General features: G+C 41.3%; 1 long non-coding RNA gene and 1 pseudogene across 1 annotated transcript in view; both read right to left on the reverse strand.

The window, feature by feature from the left end:
* Positions 1 to 16,736, reverse strand: part of LOC138169363 (uncharacterized) — a 58,584-nt gene that overhangs the window by 15,443 nt on the left and 26,405 nt on the right. The window contains exon 2 of the long non-coding RNA XR_011170332.1: positions 7,302 to 7,438. This is a non-coding gene — a long non-coding RNA (uncharacterized lncRNA). The remainder of the gene's footprint in view (positions 1 to 7,301; positions 7,439 to 16,736) is intronic.
* Positions 112 to 3,423, reverse strand: LOC138169357 (snurportin-1 pseudogene; annotated as a pseudogene).

Consider the following 16,736-nt stretch of genomic DNA (forward strand, 5'->3'; position numbering starts at 1 on the left):
ATAGATAGATAGATAGATAGATAGATAGATAGATAGATAGATAGATATAGATAGATGATAGATAGATAGATAGATAGATAGATAGATAGATAGATAGATAGATAGATAGATAGATAGATAGATAGATAGATAGATGATGAATGGATAGATAGATGGATGGATGGATGGATGGATGGATGGATGGATGGATGGATGGATGGATGGATGGATGGATAGATTGATAGATAGATAGGCAGACAGACAGATAGATGATAGATGGATAGATAGATAGATGGATGGATAGATAGATAGATAGATAGATAGACAGACAGACAGACAGACAGATAGATAGATAATGAGTCATAAAGTGATTTTATAATTCAAAAGAAAACCAAACTAAAACTTTTGAATATGCAGTCAACAGCAAAATTGAAAGTTTCTTTCTCAGGTTTTACAGTTGTCTTCAGTAAACATCTAAGCATCAGCTACTCCTGCTACTTTCAGCAGATACCTGAATGGGTGTAACTGGGTTCCACTTAGCTCCCACTTCTGCCCCACTACCATTCTCAGAATTAAACAGTAAACTTGGTGGGAGTTCCACATCTTTAAAGAGACAAGATCTGACCTGTGTTTCTTTAAGTATCACTAGTACTGTTCTCAACAGTACTATGGGAAACGGAAGCGTGAATTCTCCTCTAAAGATAAGGAAGAAGGTTCCCTGAACTAGATTGGTAAAAAGTTGGGGGGTAGGGAACTTTAGAAGACAAGTACAAGAAAGCAGGAAGTGGGGCACATTTTCGCCAACACAAGTAAGTGGCTCTTTGGTCAATTTTGTAAGCTTCCAACAATTAAAAAGAAATTTTATCTTATGGCAATGTCCAAAGAGGAAAAAATCATTCTTGCTTTCTCAGAAGGTAGAGCTAATAATACAAAGACCAAAAAACCCAACCCTCACAAAACTTTTCACTATCTCCTAGTTTCAGAAACATGAGTTACCAAATGCACTCCTGATTGGGGTGGGGAGGTTTACAGCTATCCAGAGGTAGAAAATCACAATTTAATTTACAGAGCACATCTGAGATACACTGTCAGCAGTTAATATTGTTCACCTCAGCCTGAATGCCAATCAACTATAGAAACTACCATGAGGTTGTTGCAATAAAAATCTGTAATAAAAAGAAACTAAGACACAAGTTCTGAGCATTTTCAATTTAGTAGCAAGACTATCAATTTCCAATAAAAGGGATCCAAGGTCCCTCGATAGCCCAGAAACCATCCGACAAAGCAGTTCTTTTAGGTAGTTGGTTACATAGGGGACCAGAAGTGGTCCAGTGGTCCAGTGATGTCAAGCTAACTGAAGACTGTGATTGGTCACACAAGAATGAAAGGTGGGTTTTGCTAGGCAAGCCCAGAGCAACAGGGGAAAATACAGAGTTGACTCACGTCCCTGAAAGTCTCATGGTAGGCAAACATTCTGATGACCAGGTTGACTCATTTTTCCTTTCTCTTTCCTCCCTTCCAAAAACTTTCAGATTTTGAGTCTTTGTGGACAGGCTATAGCCCATAGGAATAGGGAAGTTAAACCCTTACAAACTATACAGGCCTATATAGTCAAGTCCAAATTTGATCCATAAATATTGATATGCTGATTAGATACAATTCTCAATCAATAGCCAATAAATGACACAAAATAAAGTGGGGTATCAATTTTCAATTTCATAAGGTCTTGCTGGACAGCAGTCTTCATCTCAGGAACAGATCATTTTCTTTGGTAACAGTGATCTCAGTTTGGCAAATGGATCTGACAGAATGGGGTGAAATTGAGTCAAATCTCCAGGCCTCAGCCTCTTTCCATCACATGAGCAATAAGCAAAAAGAGGGACAGGGGAACTTGGCTCTTCTTTGATGCTTGGAAAAAGGAGCTTGTCAATTTTCCATGAGGCTTGTGGCTTCAGCCTGGCTGCTGGAAGTATTGGCCAGCTTAGGGTGGAGAGGTACTCCAGTTCATACTGTCCATCCTCAGAAGCCTTGTGGAGATTAATTCCACTTGCTTCCTTTTTGCTTCTCTTGTGTTCAATGATCTGCTAGAGTTGATGCACAGAGCAGTCTGGCTTGGTGTTCCAAGGGCCAGCTGGAACCATCATGCCAAGGATGTCGGATACCATGTATGGGCGCAGCCAGACCCAATAGAGTGCTTCATGTGCTGGAGTGGCTTTGCTTGTGATAGAAGAGAAGCCCATCTACCTCAAAAGGAAAGTCAGTAGATAAGACTTTGAATAGGTTCTCAGGGGCATGTGGGAAATTCTTTTTTTAAAAAAAAAAAAAGCAATCGTGGTTAAGTAACTTGCTCAAGGTTACTCGACCAGGTGTTTCTGGGTGGGTGCTAAGTGTCTGAGCCCGGATTCGATCCCCAGGTCATCCCAACACTGGAACCAGTGCTCTTACTCGCTGTGCTACCTGGCCACCCCTGGGAAGTTCTTTAAACCCATGAATTGAAGTGGATTAAGCCTGGTTTTCTCTCCAAGTCCCTGCTCTTCTGGTAACTTTCAATGCATCCAGTAGAATCTAAAAACAGTCTGGCAGTCATAGACAGTATGTCCCCTCCAACACATCACATCTAGAACATAGCAGGTCTGGTTCAGTTCACTGCAAATACAATCCAGAATTGTGTCATCTTTTCCCAGACTGAGGTGTGCTTATGGCCTCCAGGGAGGAGTCTGTTGACAAAACACCTGGCTCTTGGTGTATGGTGCAGTGGAACCCTTGGAGGTCACAATAAGGGAACTTTTCCCCACAGCACACACCACCACGATTCACTCCTTCTCCAGATCTGAAGGGAGTCCAATCAGCCACTCCAACAGCATCAACTAGTTGGCATGGTACCTCGGTGGCTTTCTGACTCCATCAATGTCCCATCCTCTCCTCTTTCTCCTCTTCTTCACCTTCCTCCTCTTCCTCATTCTCTGAGCCCCTCCAGTCATCCTCAGCCAATCTCCTGGCATGGGTAACATAATCCAGTCACTTGGATTTCTGAAGGTCCTGGAGTTTGTGTCACCTCTCACCCTGTTCCAAGGGGCTGTACTTAGCCTCGTGCCACCACAGGCGAAGGTGATATGCTGTCAGGCTGGTCAGGTCTTGGGAGACAAAGAAGTTGCTCACCAGGGCCTGACTTTGCACCCCCATACTCAGGGCTTCCAGTGAGGTGGCTGCAGTGGGGTGGTTGGGGGGCTAGCCTCGGAATCATCAGGACCCAAGTTCAGGTCATGCCTGTGACCCCTACACTGGCAGAGGAAGCGTCCTCATCTGTACATAGCTTGTGTATGATCCCAATGAAATCTCAGTTCCAGTCCAAAAGGGGAAAAAATGTATGAAGTACTGTGCTGGTGTGAACTGTCTTCAACATTATTATTGGAAACAGACATCTTTTTATTTATTATTTATTTTAAACATTTCCTTTTAAAATTTTGAGTTCCAAGTTATCTTCCCCTCTCTCTCACCCCCTCCCCCACCCACTGGCTCAGGCAAGCAATATGATATCAATTATACATGTGAAATTGTGCAAAACATATTTCCATATTAGCCATATTGCAAAAAATAAATAAAAGAGTGAGAAAAAGGATACTTCAGAGTTCATCAGTTCTCTCTGGAGATGGAGAGCACTTTTTCATCATCAGTCCTTTGGAATGGATTATTGTATTGATCAGAGTAGCCAAGTCAAAATTTGTCTTCTCTCCAAAGGTCAGATACAGCACGTAAATAGATAAGGTAGAAAAGAGGGCTAACAATTATTATACAAGGTTTGCTCCAGGTGTGATACCCAAGCTGAACCTTTACAGCCGATATCCTAAGATAAGAGGTGGAGGTGAGAAGAGAAGGCACTTCAGGCATGGAAAAAAAGCTATTCAGGCAGGCGATGAGACTTTGAGTTAGTGCCCTGTGCCATGCTGGGACTCAGGCTCTGATCAAGAAAATCTAGGGTTTCTCTCATTTCTCTTTTTTTTAGGGAGGAGTTCTCCCTTTTTCTCATCCAATAGAATTTTCAGAATAAAGTATCCCCTTGCTGTTGCTAATTAGTAAATTCCAATTGTCACTAGCGTGGCTGTTAATGTTGATGAAGAGTTCCCTCAGTGACAGAGTAGAGAGCATGTCAGGTGTCTGATTTAGCCCTTTCCTGTATCTCAGGGGGTGCTCTTCCAAAGTCATTCTCCAACCAAGAGCATGACAAACCATCTGGTGCCAAAGGATTGGATTACTTGGCAAAGTCAGTACCTAAGAGAACAGATGGCCATGTCTGAACATCTTGGCCACAGAAATCCACTTCTGGCCACTGCTGAAACTGGGGTCTTTAAAATCAATCCATCAAAAAATTAAAAAAATAAAAAGAAGCCGAGGCTGATCAATCTGTCAAGGCAAAATTGCCGCCTTAGGAACGGCAAGTGTCTTCAGTAAGTAAGATGCTTAGCATTTCTTGTCAAAACCCTTCCAACGGGCTCATCAGGAGCCTTTCAGCAATTTCCCATTCGGCCGACAACCTGCGTCGGTCCATAAGATAATGAAGCAATGAGCTTATGTCCAAGTCCAAATGGATTTCTGTCATCCAGACACTGTCCGGTAGATGGAGAGCAGTGTACTGCTCTGAACAAGCACCTGGGATCTAATCCTTACTGACAGTAAAATACAGCAAAAGTCTTTCCCACACGGCTTTGAAGGTTCTGTGCGTGTCCCCGGGGAAGGGGAGAAATATGCAAGGCTTCATGTTGCTCACATCTGCAGCATGTCAGCTTAAATTAGCAGCAGCATACTTTCCTATTGGGTTCCAAAAAGTTCTCATAAACGCACAGAAAACATTGAGGTTTCAAAACAAGATGACAAGGCTGAGCCATGGCAAAGGGGGAAATGCCTCTCGCATCGCGGCATTCTGGTTCAGCAGATCTCCAGTGAACAGCCAACCGTCGGGTGCTTAAGGGAAATGATAACAGCCAGTGTTCACATGGCGCTCTAAGGTGTGCAAAGCTTTGCAAATATTAAAAACTCGTTTGATCCTCAGCGACGCTGGGAGGGGGTGCTAGGACGATCCCCAGAGGAAATGGAAGTAGGTTAGTAACTTGCCTAGGGTCACACAGCTAGCAAGTATCTGAGGCTAGATTTGAACTCTGGTCTTTCTGCCAACAGACCCAGCTCTCTATCCACTGCATCGCCTAACTACCTTTTTATAATCATTTTTAACAAATTGCTTATTCAGGGTGACCACCATCAACCAGATTGCCTGAAGCGCAGGCAATCAGGTTAATTAAATGTGGATGGAGGTAGAGAGGGGCAAGGATGCTGACCTGGGATTTCACTCTAACACTGTGGATGCCTATTAGAGAGCTGGTCTTAGAACATGTATTTTTAATCTAGTTCAAAGTGGCAAATACTGATCAAAGCACCTACTGTATGCCAAGTACTTAGAGGTAACATCTATATACCACTTTAAACTTTAGCATGGTGAATGTTTTACAAATATTATCTCATTTTATCCTCTCAACAACCTTGGGAGGTAAGTGCTGTTGTTGTCCCATTTTAAAGGTGAGGAAACTGAGGCAGACAAAGGTTAAGCAATTTGTCCAGGGTCACATGGCTTGTAAAAATCTGAGGTAGGATTTGAACTGGAGACCTCTTGACTCCAAGTCCATTGCTCTATATGCAGAGTCACCCACCTGCCTCACTAGAGAAACAAAGGTAAAAATGAAAAAGATTCTGCCCTCAAGGAGCTTTCATTCAACTGGAATGGAGAGAGATATTATGTCTGCAAGTTAGAATAAAGTATACATACATAAAGCCAAGCACTTTTGGCCTCTGGTAGCAAATATATGTGTGTGTGTATATGTATACATGTATCTCTGTACATATACACATTCATACATATATACACATGTATTTTCTCTTAATGCTGGAAATTATGTAAATTCATAGAATCATAGATTGAGAGATGAGACTTTCAAGTTCTAGTCCAACCCCCTCATTTCAGAGGTAAGAAAATTGGAGCTCAAAAAGGTGCATTGACTTGCCCTAGATCACACAAGTAGTAAATGATAAAGCCTGGTTTGGAACCCACATCTTCCCACTCCAGATTTCAGTGTACTTTCCACTATGGCCTGATGCTACCCTCAAGCTGATCTTACAGAACTGAGCTATTCCTGCTTGAGAAAGCAAAACAGAGGAATATTTTTACAATTTTAAGGCAATAATTCAAGAAAGAATAAAAAATATTTTTTCTTGGTCATCCCAAACTTCTCCTTCAAGATTACCTTCCATTTACTCTCTCTCTCTGTCTCTCTGTCTGTCTCTCTGTCTCTCATAGGAAGAGCTTAATAAATGCAGGTTAACTAGTAACTTAAGTTTGACTATTTTAGTTCTTATATTAATCCTATACTTATACTAAGCCCTAGATCCTAATCAGAACATCAAACACCAAGTCTCTCCCTTTGTGGAAGTTATCTTGTTTGACAGAAGCAGATCAAGGCCATTCCCTTGTCCAATGACTACAAGAAGGTTTCTTTACCGTCTTACAGGCCCTTCAAGAATTATTCACCAATTATAAAGGCATCTAGATGGCACAGTGGCTAGCTAAACTGTTGGGCTTGGAATTAGGAAGATCTGAGTTCAAATCCTGCTTCAAACACTTACTAGCTATGTGAACTTGGGCAAACCACTTTGCCACAGTATCCTGATCTATAAAATGGGTCAAAAATAGCACATCCCTCATGAGGCTGTTGTGAGGATAGTGTGTGTTTTGCAGACTTTAAGGTGCTACATATAGCATTTGTATTATTATTACTACACATAGCATTACTACATTATATACTACAATATATACTACTATATTATTACTACGTATAGCATTTGTATTATTATTACTACAACACATAGCATTACTACATTATATACTACAATATATACTACTATATTATTACTACATATAGCATTTGTATTATTATTACTCATGCCATTGGCCAAAACTAAGACAGCACCATTTTGAGGTCCAGAAAGGAACAGGACATATGGTTTTGTCATCATATTGTTCAGTGTCATTAGGCTGAAATGCAAACACTAGTGGAGGAGAAGCTTTAGTGATATTCTCCAGCAAGCATGGAGTAGTCAAGGTCAACAGAGCAAAGTACATCTCGCCCATGCCCTTCCCTGCTCAACCTGTGGGCTACCTCGGTCTCCAGTGACTTGGCTCTATCTGGTAGACCTGGCTCCTGGAGCCAAAAGAAAAAGCTGGGCTGCAGGGGACTGAAGCTGGAGCCCACCACGTGGGTCATGAGGAGTCAACTCACCCAAGTTTCCACGGGTATCTTCCAACAGATCCCTCTCCTCATCGTCGCCCTTCGGTTTGCCTCCGGTCTTTTCATTTTCCTTTCATTTGGTCATTTCGGGAGAAATTTATAATGGGATCTCCAAAAAATGCTTTTACCTTAAAAATCCAAAAAAGCAAAACAGCATATAATTTGGGGACATTTCGTTTAACTCAATAATTGTTTCCATGTTTGTTGGCCCTCTCGGTCCAGTGTCAAACTGTTTTGATTATTAGCTGATGAAAATAAGGAAACTCATACCCCCTCCATACTGCTGAGTAGCTCTCCCTTAATAAGACTTATGTCCTCTGACATCATGGTTCATGAGCCCTGCTTAACCAGTTAATTCATACACTTCAAGTTCCTAACTTTCCTGTGGAAAGAGCCTTCTCTGCTCCCAGAAGCCACTTGGTTCCATTGGCATGCAGGCTATCCTCCAGTATGGGAAGACCACCAGGACTGCACAGAATTCAAAGGGATTTCCTCCTCTCCTTGACCATAGAAGAATCCAGACACAAAGAGAATTGATTCCCTCTTCCTTTTCCTTTGTTTGATTTACATGGAACTGAGGACCAGGGTTATTTCCTAGACTCAGAAATTTGTTTTAACCAGAACCATAACTAAGAATTCTGACATGAAGGTCATTTGGAAAGTAGTGGGTCAGATTGTGCAGAGGACAACCTTCCTGATCTGACTCAGTATCACCTGGCAACCCTCCCAAAGGAGGGAGAGGTAGAGGCAAGAAAGGTCAGGCTCTTGTACACCAGAGGGCAAGGAGGAATGAACCAGAGGAATGAACGGTAGGGAGAAGAGAGGGAAAATATTCTCCTGATCCAATATGGTGACCTAGTACAAAGTTCTAGTAAGTCCATCCTACCTTTGACTCTCACTTTCCACAAAGATTCATTAGAGCTAGAAGAGACAATTAGGTGGTGCTAAATCAAGTCAAGAAGACCAAAGGTGGGGAGGGGGGGCAGGGGTGGAGCCAAGATGGCAGAGCAGAAGCAGGAAATTTCATGTCCTCCCCCCATAACCACCTCAAATACCTATAAAATATGACTCTAAATAAATTTTAGAGCTACAGAACCCACAAAGAGACAGAGAGAAACAAATCTCCCACTGAAAGCAGCCCATCAGTGTGGCAGGAAGGGTCCATCACAGCATGCTGGGAGCCAGGCCCAGTCCTACATTAGCCCAAAGTTTTAGCCCCAGGGAGGCATCAGCGGGCTGAGCAGACTTCAGGAGGGTGAATCAACAGCAACTGTGGGAGATTCCAGAATTTTTAAGCCATAAATGCCAAAAAGAAAGCAAAAGGTTAGTAGGAACTCTGTTGGAAAGGAAGGGCACAGTCTGGCCCCTGCCCCTGGGGCAAGAGGCAGCAGAAGCATGGTGGCTGCCACATGGCTGCCTCAGGAGCTCCTGGACTACAGATCGTAGGAGGGACCAAGCGACCATTCCAAGGGTAATCACTCTTGTTTTAAACTGCTTGGATCTGGGCCTCTCTCTTGGGCAATGGTCCTGGGGTGAGAAATGCCAGTTTGCCAGCGTGGTATATGTAGAGAGGGCACCCTCCTCAAACCTCTGACAACATTTGTGAAAACCCCAGCAATTTGGGACAAAGCTCTCCTCTCTGGAAGCACAGTTCTACTGAGGCAAAGAGCTCAAATGTCAAGTAATTGACTGGCAACATGACCAAGCAGAGGAAGCACAAACAGACTGTCAAATCCTTTTTTGGGGACAAAAAGAAAGCATGGAACAGGAGGAAGACAATGAAGTCAGAGCTCCTGCACCAAAAGCTTCCAAAAAAATATGAATTGGTTAAAGGCCATGGAGGAGCTTAAGAAGGATTTTGAAATTAAGTAAGAGAAATGGAGGAAAAACTGAGAAGAGAAATGAGAATGATGCAAGAAAATCATGAAAAAAGAGCCAACAACCTGACTGAAGAAAACAACACCTTAAAAATAGACTAACTCAAATGGCAAAAGAGGCTCAAAAAGCCAATGAGGAGAAGAATGCCTTAAAAAGCTGAATTTGACAGATGGAAAAGGAATTTCAAAAACTCACTGAAGAGAATAATTCCTTCAAAATTAGATTGGAACAAATGGAAGCTAATGACTTTATGAGAAACCAAGATACTATAAAACAGATCCAAACAAATGAAAAAATAGAAGGCAATGTAAAATATCTCACTGGAAAAACCACTGACCTGGAAAATAGATCCAGGAGAGATAATTTTAAAATTATTGGGCTACCTAAAAGCCATGATCAAAAAAAGAACCTAGAAATTATCCTTCAAGAAATTCTCAAGGAAAGTTGCTCTGATATTTTAGAACCAGAGGGAAAAATAGAAATGGAAAGAATTCACCAATCACCTCTTGAAAAAGATCCCAAAAAGAAAACTCCTAGGAATATTATAGCCAAATTCCAGAGTTCCCAGGTCAAGGAGAAAATATTATAAGCATCCAGGAAGAAACAATTTGAGTATTGTGTAGTATTGTGAAAACACAATCAGGATAACACAAGATCTATCAGCTTCTACATTAAGGGATCAAAGGGTTTGGAATATGATATTCCGGAGGTCAAAGGAGCTGGGATTAAAACCAAGAATCACCTATCCGACAAAACTGAGTATAACATTTCAAGGGAAAATATGGTCATTCAGTGAAATGGAGGACTTTCAAGCATTCTTGATGAAAAACTACAGTTGAATAAAAAATTTGAATTTCAAACACAAGAAACAAGAGAAGCATGAGACAGTAAACAGGGAAAAGAAATCATGAGGAACTTGCTAAAATTGAACTATTTACATTCTTACATGGTAAAATGATAATTGTAACTCATGAGACTTTTCTCAGTATGAGGATAGTTGATGGGAATATGTATATATATGGATGTATATATGTTTATATAGGAGGGTATATGTGTGTGTATAAATGCATATGTAAGTATGTGTACATATGTGTATGGGTATACATAGACAAAGGGCACAGGAGCAGCTGAATAGGAAGGGATGATATCTAAAAAAATAAAATTAAGAAGTGAGAGAAGAATATAATGCAGTAGGGGGAAGGGAATAAGTGAAGGGATGATAGAAGGAAGGGAAGATTGGGGGAGAGGGCAGTTAGAAGCACACACTTTTGAAAAGGGACAGGGTCAAAGTAGAAAATAGAATAAGTGGGGGGAGGCGCAGGATAGGATGGAGAGAAATATAGTTATTCTTTCACAATATATCTACTATGGAAACGTTTTGTGTAACTATACATGTATAATCTATATTGAATCTCTTGTCTTCCCAGTAGGGGTGCTTGAAGAGGGAAGAAAGGAAAGAATCTAGAAATCAAAGTTTTAAAATCAAATGTTAAAAAATATACATATTATTATTATTATTATTTACATGCAACTAGGAAATAAGATATACAGGCACTGGGATATAGAAATCCATCTTGCCCTACTAGAAAATCAGAAGGGACATAGAAGACCGAAGTTCAAATCCTGTTATGGACACTTACTAGTTGTGTGACCCTGGGAAAGTCACTTAACCTCTGCCTGAGAATAATAATAGCACCTAGCTCATGGGTTGTTGTGAGGATCCAGTGAGATTATATTGACCATGAACCTTGTAAACCTTTTAAAGTGCTATAGAAATTTATAAATTCTATATAGAAATTCATAAATATTATATAGAAATTTATAAATACTATATAAAAATTCAAAAATACTATATATAAATATAGGGCAGCTAGGAGGTGCAGTGGATAGGGTGGTGGGCCTAAAGTCAAGAAGACTCATCTTCCTGAATTCAAATCTGGCCTCAGACACTTACTAGGTGTGTGACCCTGGGCAAGTCACTTAACCCTGCTTGCCTCAGTTTCCTCCTCTGTAAAATGAACTGGAGAAGGAAATGGCAAACCATTCTGGTATCTTCGCTAAGAAAACCCCAAATGGGGTCACAAAGAGTTGGGCATGGCTAGAAACAACCGAACAACAGCATTATTATTAAGTCCAAGCCCCTCCTTCTACAGGTTGTCCAGGGAAGGTTAAGGAAATTGTCCAAGCGCAAACCAAGAAGTTTGGTTGCATGTTTTTGGCGAAAGAGAAAATGCCAGACAAAGTCCCCAATTCCCTAAGGCATTCACCTTAGAAAAAAAAGTGTTTTCTACTTTGCCTAGGACCATGCATCCCTCCCCTTTCCTGAGGCTGGGATAGACAGCTCATCCCTGAGGAGAGCTGTAACTAGGTGGGCAGGGCAATCAGAACTTTGACCCGGGCACCAGATTTAGAGAGCACCTAAACTCCTTCTAGGTGGCTTTGTGATACAATGGAGAGAGCGCTGGACCTGGAGTTAGGAAGACCTGAGTTTAAATCTGGCCTTGGATACTTAGTAGCTGTGTGATCCTGGGCAAGTCACTTAAAAAAAAAAAAAAAAAACCTCTGTTTGCCTCAGTTTCCTAAACTGCAAAAATGGAAAAAATATTAGCACCTACCTCACAGGGTTGTTGTGAGGATCAAACAAGATCATACTTGTAAATAAAAATAAAAATGCTTCCCAGGGAAGTATCTCTTATAAAAAAGATTTTTTTTTTGCTTTTTGGAGGGCAATTGGGGTTAAGTGACTTGCCCAAAGTCACACAGCTAGTAATAGTAGGTGCTTATTAAATGCTTATCCCTTTCCCCTTCCTTCACATGCTACTTTAGCAACACTTAGCTGCTAGATGGTGTGTGTCTCCTTTCTTTACCTGCTGTGCTCCTGGTGAGCTCCTCCCTCCCCAGCAGAAGGACATGGTCCCCTCCTGTACCCGGGGTCTCTGTGTTCTGTACAAATGGATTTACCTTAAAAAGATTTGAGGCTCTATTTCATTCTTCTTGCTCTGATCACATTCTGCGCTAAACTCTACTGTTTCTTATGGGGTGTAAAAATGCTAGCTATTTGGAGATGATAAGATCATCGAATTTAGAGCCAACCCTGTCATTTTACAAATGTCCAAAAAAGTTTCAGGGAATCAGCCGAGATCTTGGCCAGGACCATGGTTCAAAGGTCATGGGACCCCCATCTCAGAACTCTTCCCATCACGCCAATTGGTTCTCATGATTCCCACCTAAGAAACTGGCCACACTTTGAAATGCTTCAATTAAGAATTCAGAAGAATCCCTTAGCTAGGTTTAAAAAGTTGTCAACCCTCAACAGTGAGAGCAGGGGCTGTCTTTTGCCTTTGTATTCCCAGCTCTTAGCACAATCCCTGACACATGGTAATTGCTTAATCAATGTGTATTGACTGACTATGAAGTCTTTCTTGCCTCCATAACCCCCACATACACATTTAAGCCACCACTTGGACCACAATGGCCCCACCCTCTGTAGGTGAGCAGGTCTAGCCACTTACTGCTTTAGTCACTAAGAGCCTTTAGGGTTTTCTCTCATTTATTTGTGTTTTGAAAGACTCCCAGAAAACTATCTTAGCTCTGAAGGGTTCAGGTACACTCTAGGTGAAGTCCACAATGGCCTCAGAAATCCTGGACAAAGATGAATTCCTGATTCTACCTTAGAGCAAAACCTTTAGGCCAAAAGTAGTCCTAATACCAATATGGATTCTTAAAGCTCCTTCTCCCTTCTGCCATGTCAGAGCCTGCTAGGGCCATCCCAGGTCAGACCTACACCTCCATTGCTGTTCATAAACCAGGCTAGTCTCTGTAAAATCAGAGGACAAAATCCACTGGGTAGAGATGTAATTGAGATTGGGTGACCAGGGCATTGCCCCAGAGCACTGGAACTAAATCACCGTCCTAAAACAGAAGAAACATCAGAGCTTAGCGTCTAGCTAGAAATAAAAGCGAGTTAAAGCAGGAAGCTGCTACCAGATGGCCTGTTTTCCCTCCTAGGTCAAACTCTGGGCACGCTACCCTCAAGTCTACTCCTGCTCTGTTCCCTCCTCTCCCCAAAGAGGCCTCCTCAACGGACATCTTTTTTAATAAAATTTTATCAATATCATTTTCACATCTTATAAATTTACTCCCATTTCCCTTTCCCTCTCCTTCCCAGGGAAGCATCTCTTATAACAAAGATTTTTTTTTTTTTTGCTTTTTGGAGGGCAATTGGGGATAAGTGACTGCCCAAAGTCACACAGCTAGTAATTGTGTCAAGTGTCTGAGGCCAGATTTGAACTCAGGTCTTCCTGACTTCAGGACCGGTGCTCTATTACTGCACCATGTAGCTGCCCCTATAACAAAGAATTTTTAAAGGAAAGATGGAAGGGGGAGGAACCTGAAAGTCCCATCTCTTCGTCCCATCTTTCTTCATTCCAGTGAAGTAGAATGTAGAACTTTGGAAGTAGGGACAAAGAGAGGTAGGGGAGAAGGCAAAAAGGAGGAGGCGGTGTCAGCGATCTGAGGGGAGGGAGATGAGAAGAAAACAAACAACATCAGTATAAAATAAGATTAAATGCAATTGTCACCCCAAATCTGGCTGTTAAGCCTCATTTTTCAAGAAATAAAATCAAAAATAGGTTCATAGGTTTAGTGTTGGAAGGAACCTTAGAGGCAATCTTTAAAGGTGGGTAGGTGGATAAAGTGCCAGGTCTGAAGACAGGAAGATCTGAGTTCAAATCTAGCCTCAGATACTTACTAGCTGTGTGACCTTGAACAAGTCACTTTCTTCAACTGTGAAATAGGAATAATAACAGCAACCACCTTTCAGGGCTGTTGTAAGGATGTAAGGCCAGTGCCTGGCCCATCACAGGTGCCATATAAAAGTTTATTCCCAGCCAGTGCAACTCCTCCATTTTACAGATGAGGAAACTGAGGTTAAGTGATTTGTCCAGGGTCATACAGTTAATATATGTTTGAGGCAGGATTTGAACTCAGTTTCCTGACCTCAAGCCTCTCAGGGTTCTATCAATCGTATAACTCCCCTAAGCCATCTAGACCAAACACCTCATTTTACAGATGAGGAAACTGATGACCATATAAGCAAGCTGTCAGCAATCACTCAAACTCTAAATGGCAGAATCAGCATTCGAACTCAGGTTCATTGATTTCAATAATAACAATAATGATGATGACAATAAAAGGAATAAGGACGGGACCATGATTTCACGGGTTTAGGGAATTAATGAATGAAGAAATTCCCTCTGAGAATGAAGGTCAGCACCTTTTGGCAACCTAGTTTTGGAGAGTTTCCAAGAGCCATGGTGTAAACAATTAGAAACAGGGGCTGCTGAGCCATACATATAAACACAACCAAAAAACAACAAGAAACCATACACAAAGATCCAGCCACATACTGCCTTAGTTGTAAAAGGTAGTGCTATCTATTTTAATTGTATTTTTATTTATTTTGTGAAATATTTTCCAATTACATTTTAATCTTGTTTGGGCAGAACTCAGGAGTGCTGTGGTCCAGCAACATGTTTGATGCCTTTGGTCTAGAGCACTGAGAAACAAAGTGACCTGTCCAAGGTCAACCCAGTTAGGAGGTGTGAGAGGCAACCAAGGTGTTGTTACGGGCTTCTAGGCCAGCTCTTGGTCTACTGTCTCAATACCTCAATAACAAAAGCATCGAAGATTTATCTATCTCAATACAAAAATCTTTACATCTATTGTCCTATTCAGCAGATGAGATGGATATGGACTAGCCATTGGGCCCCTCTTTTTGTATTTGTTTCAATGACACAATTTTGAAATTATTCTAGAAACAGAACTGTCTCCCTTTCCCCCAGACATCTAGGTGTACTCTGAAAGTCAAGTTAATTGTTGAAACTTTCTCTTCCTGTTTTTCTCCAATTCATTCAAAGAGCTCCGCATACCAAATTTGCCCCAAAAAGTGGGCTCTTTCCCCGCTTTCCTTAAAATTATTCAGTTGTATGTGAGGAATTGGAAGGGATTAGAAGGAAACCACAACGCATAGTTCTTTTCTGGCTATTATTATTATTTGGCAATAGAACCCATGCCTGCAACATTTATTTCCAAAAAGTTCAAAACCCATCTTGTGCGCACTACATAATTATAATACTGCCTATTATATTTTTTACTATCTCCTCAGGGAAGATTCACTCTTCCAGTTTGGTCCCCAGATGGCAGAAATCCCTGGGCTTTATTCTACATGATTCTTTTTTTTTTTTTAATCACCCAAGTAATGGATGGATAGATTTGACGTGGCTCCAGACAGACAACAACCTTCCTAGCAAGGCAGGTCCTGAGCCCCATCACAAGTAGGGCGAGTCAAAAATCATAGTGCTTTGAACTCCATCAGCTTGGTATCAATGTTCAAACTTCTGTCTTCAATATTCATATAATTGTTGGGCCAATTTAAGATCTCTTTCCTGGTGGAAACATGAGGTAACACCGCCACCTAGTGAATACTGATACAATCTTATTTGTCTAAAAGCAAAAAGGTCTTAATACAACAACGTCAAATTCCAACAGATTCCTACACTGAGCACAGGGTGGTAGCTCCCAAAGGTGGGATCTGAAGCTCACTCTAACACTCCGTCTGCCTCCAAAATATCTTCTCAGTCCATTCGCCATGTCAAGAGCTTCTCCCCCTACCACCCTACGTTTTCAGTTTGACAAGCCTTTATTAAGTCCCTACTATGTGTTGTGTCTGTCCTAGATACTGGGAATACAAAACAAAATAAAACAATTCCTCCCTCCAAGGAGTTTATATTCCACTGAAAAGCAAATGACACATACATAGATAAGTAAATATATATATATATGTGAAGTATACACACATATGTGTATATATGTGTGTGTGTATGTCCACACATAGAGACAGCAGATAGCAAAAGAGAAAAAAAACAGCTTTTAATAATAATAAATAATAATAATAATGTAGCAGCTTCTCCCTCTGGTACCCCTTTCCCAACTCCCACTTGCCTTGATGGTCTGATGGGCAGACTGACTACTCCAGATAACACTAAGAAGTTGGGGCTTCTAACAGGGTAGCTCCTGAGCTTCTGTATAGCAATCAATAAAGATTTAGTAAGTGCCTCTTGTGTGACAGGCACTGTAGTAGTCACTGGGGACATAAAAAGAGGCAAAACTTGGCTTTTTAGCCCTGACTCTCTTCTGAACTCCAGACTTGTATCTCCCACTCACTGCCTATGATACAAGAATTTTCATCTTGATGTTCCTATGACAATTCATACATGTGTCCAAAATTTACCTGCTTTAAGGAAAGTGGGAATGATGCTGGATTTGGAGTCAAAGGTCATGGATCTGAATCTTAGCTTTGACTCGTGTGACCTTGAAAAAATCCCTTAGTCAGTTTCTTCAACACCCTCAGGTGGTTATAGAAGTTTTATCTTAACCTATAGAGAAATTGAAGAGGAAAGGGGAAAGAAATGCAAGGGTGGGAGGCTGATAGAAGATAGGGCAGTAGTAGGAAGGGAAGGAAAAAGGAGGGGGGCTACCAGAAGGGAG

Source organism: Petaurus breviceps, unplaced genomic scaffold (genome assembly GCF_028583685.1).
Source record: "Petaurus breviceps papuanus isolate PSGF00001 unplaced genomic scaffold, PetGlider_PUasm1.0 126, whole genome shotgun sequence".
In the NCBI taxonomy this organism is placed as follows: Eukaryota; Metazoa; Chordata; class Mammalia; order Diprotodontia; family Petauridae; genus Petaurus; species Petaurus breviceps.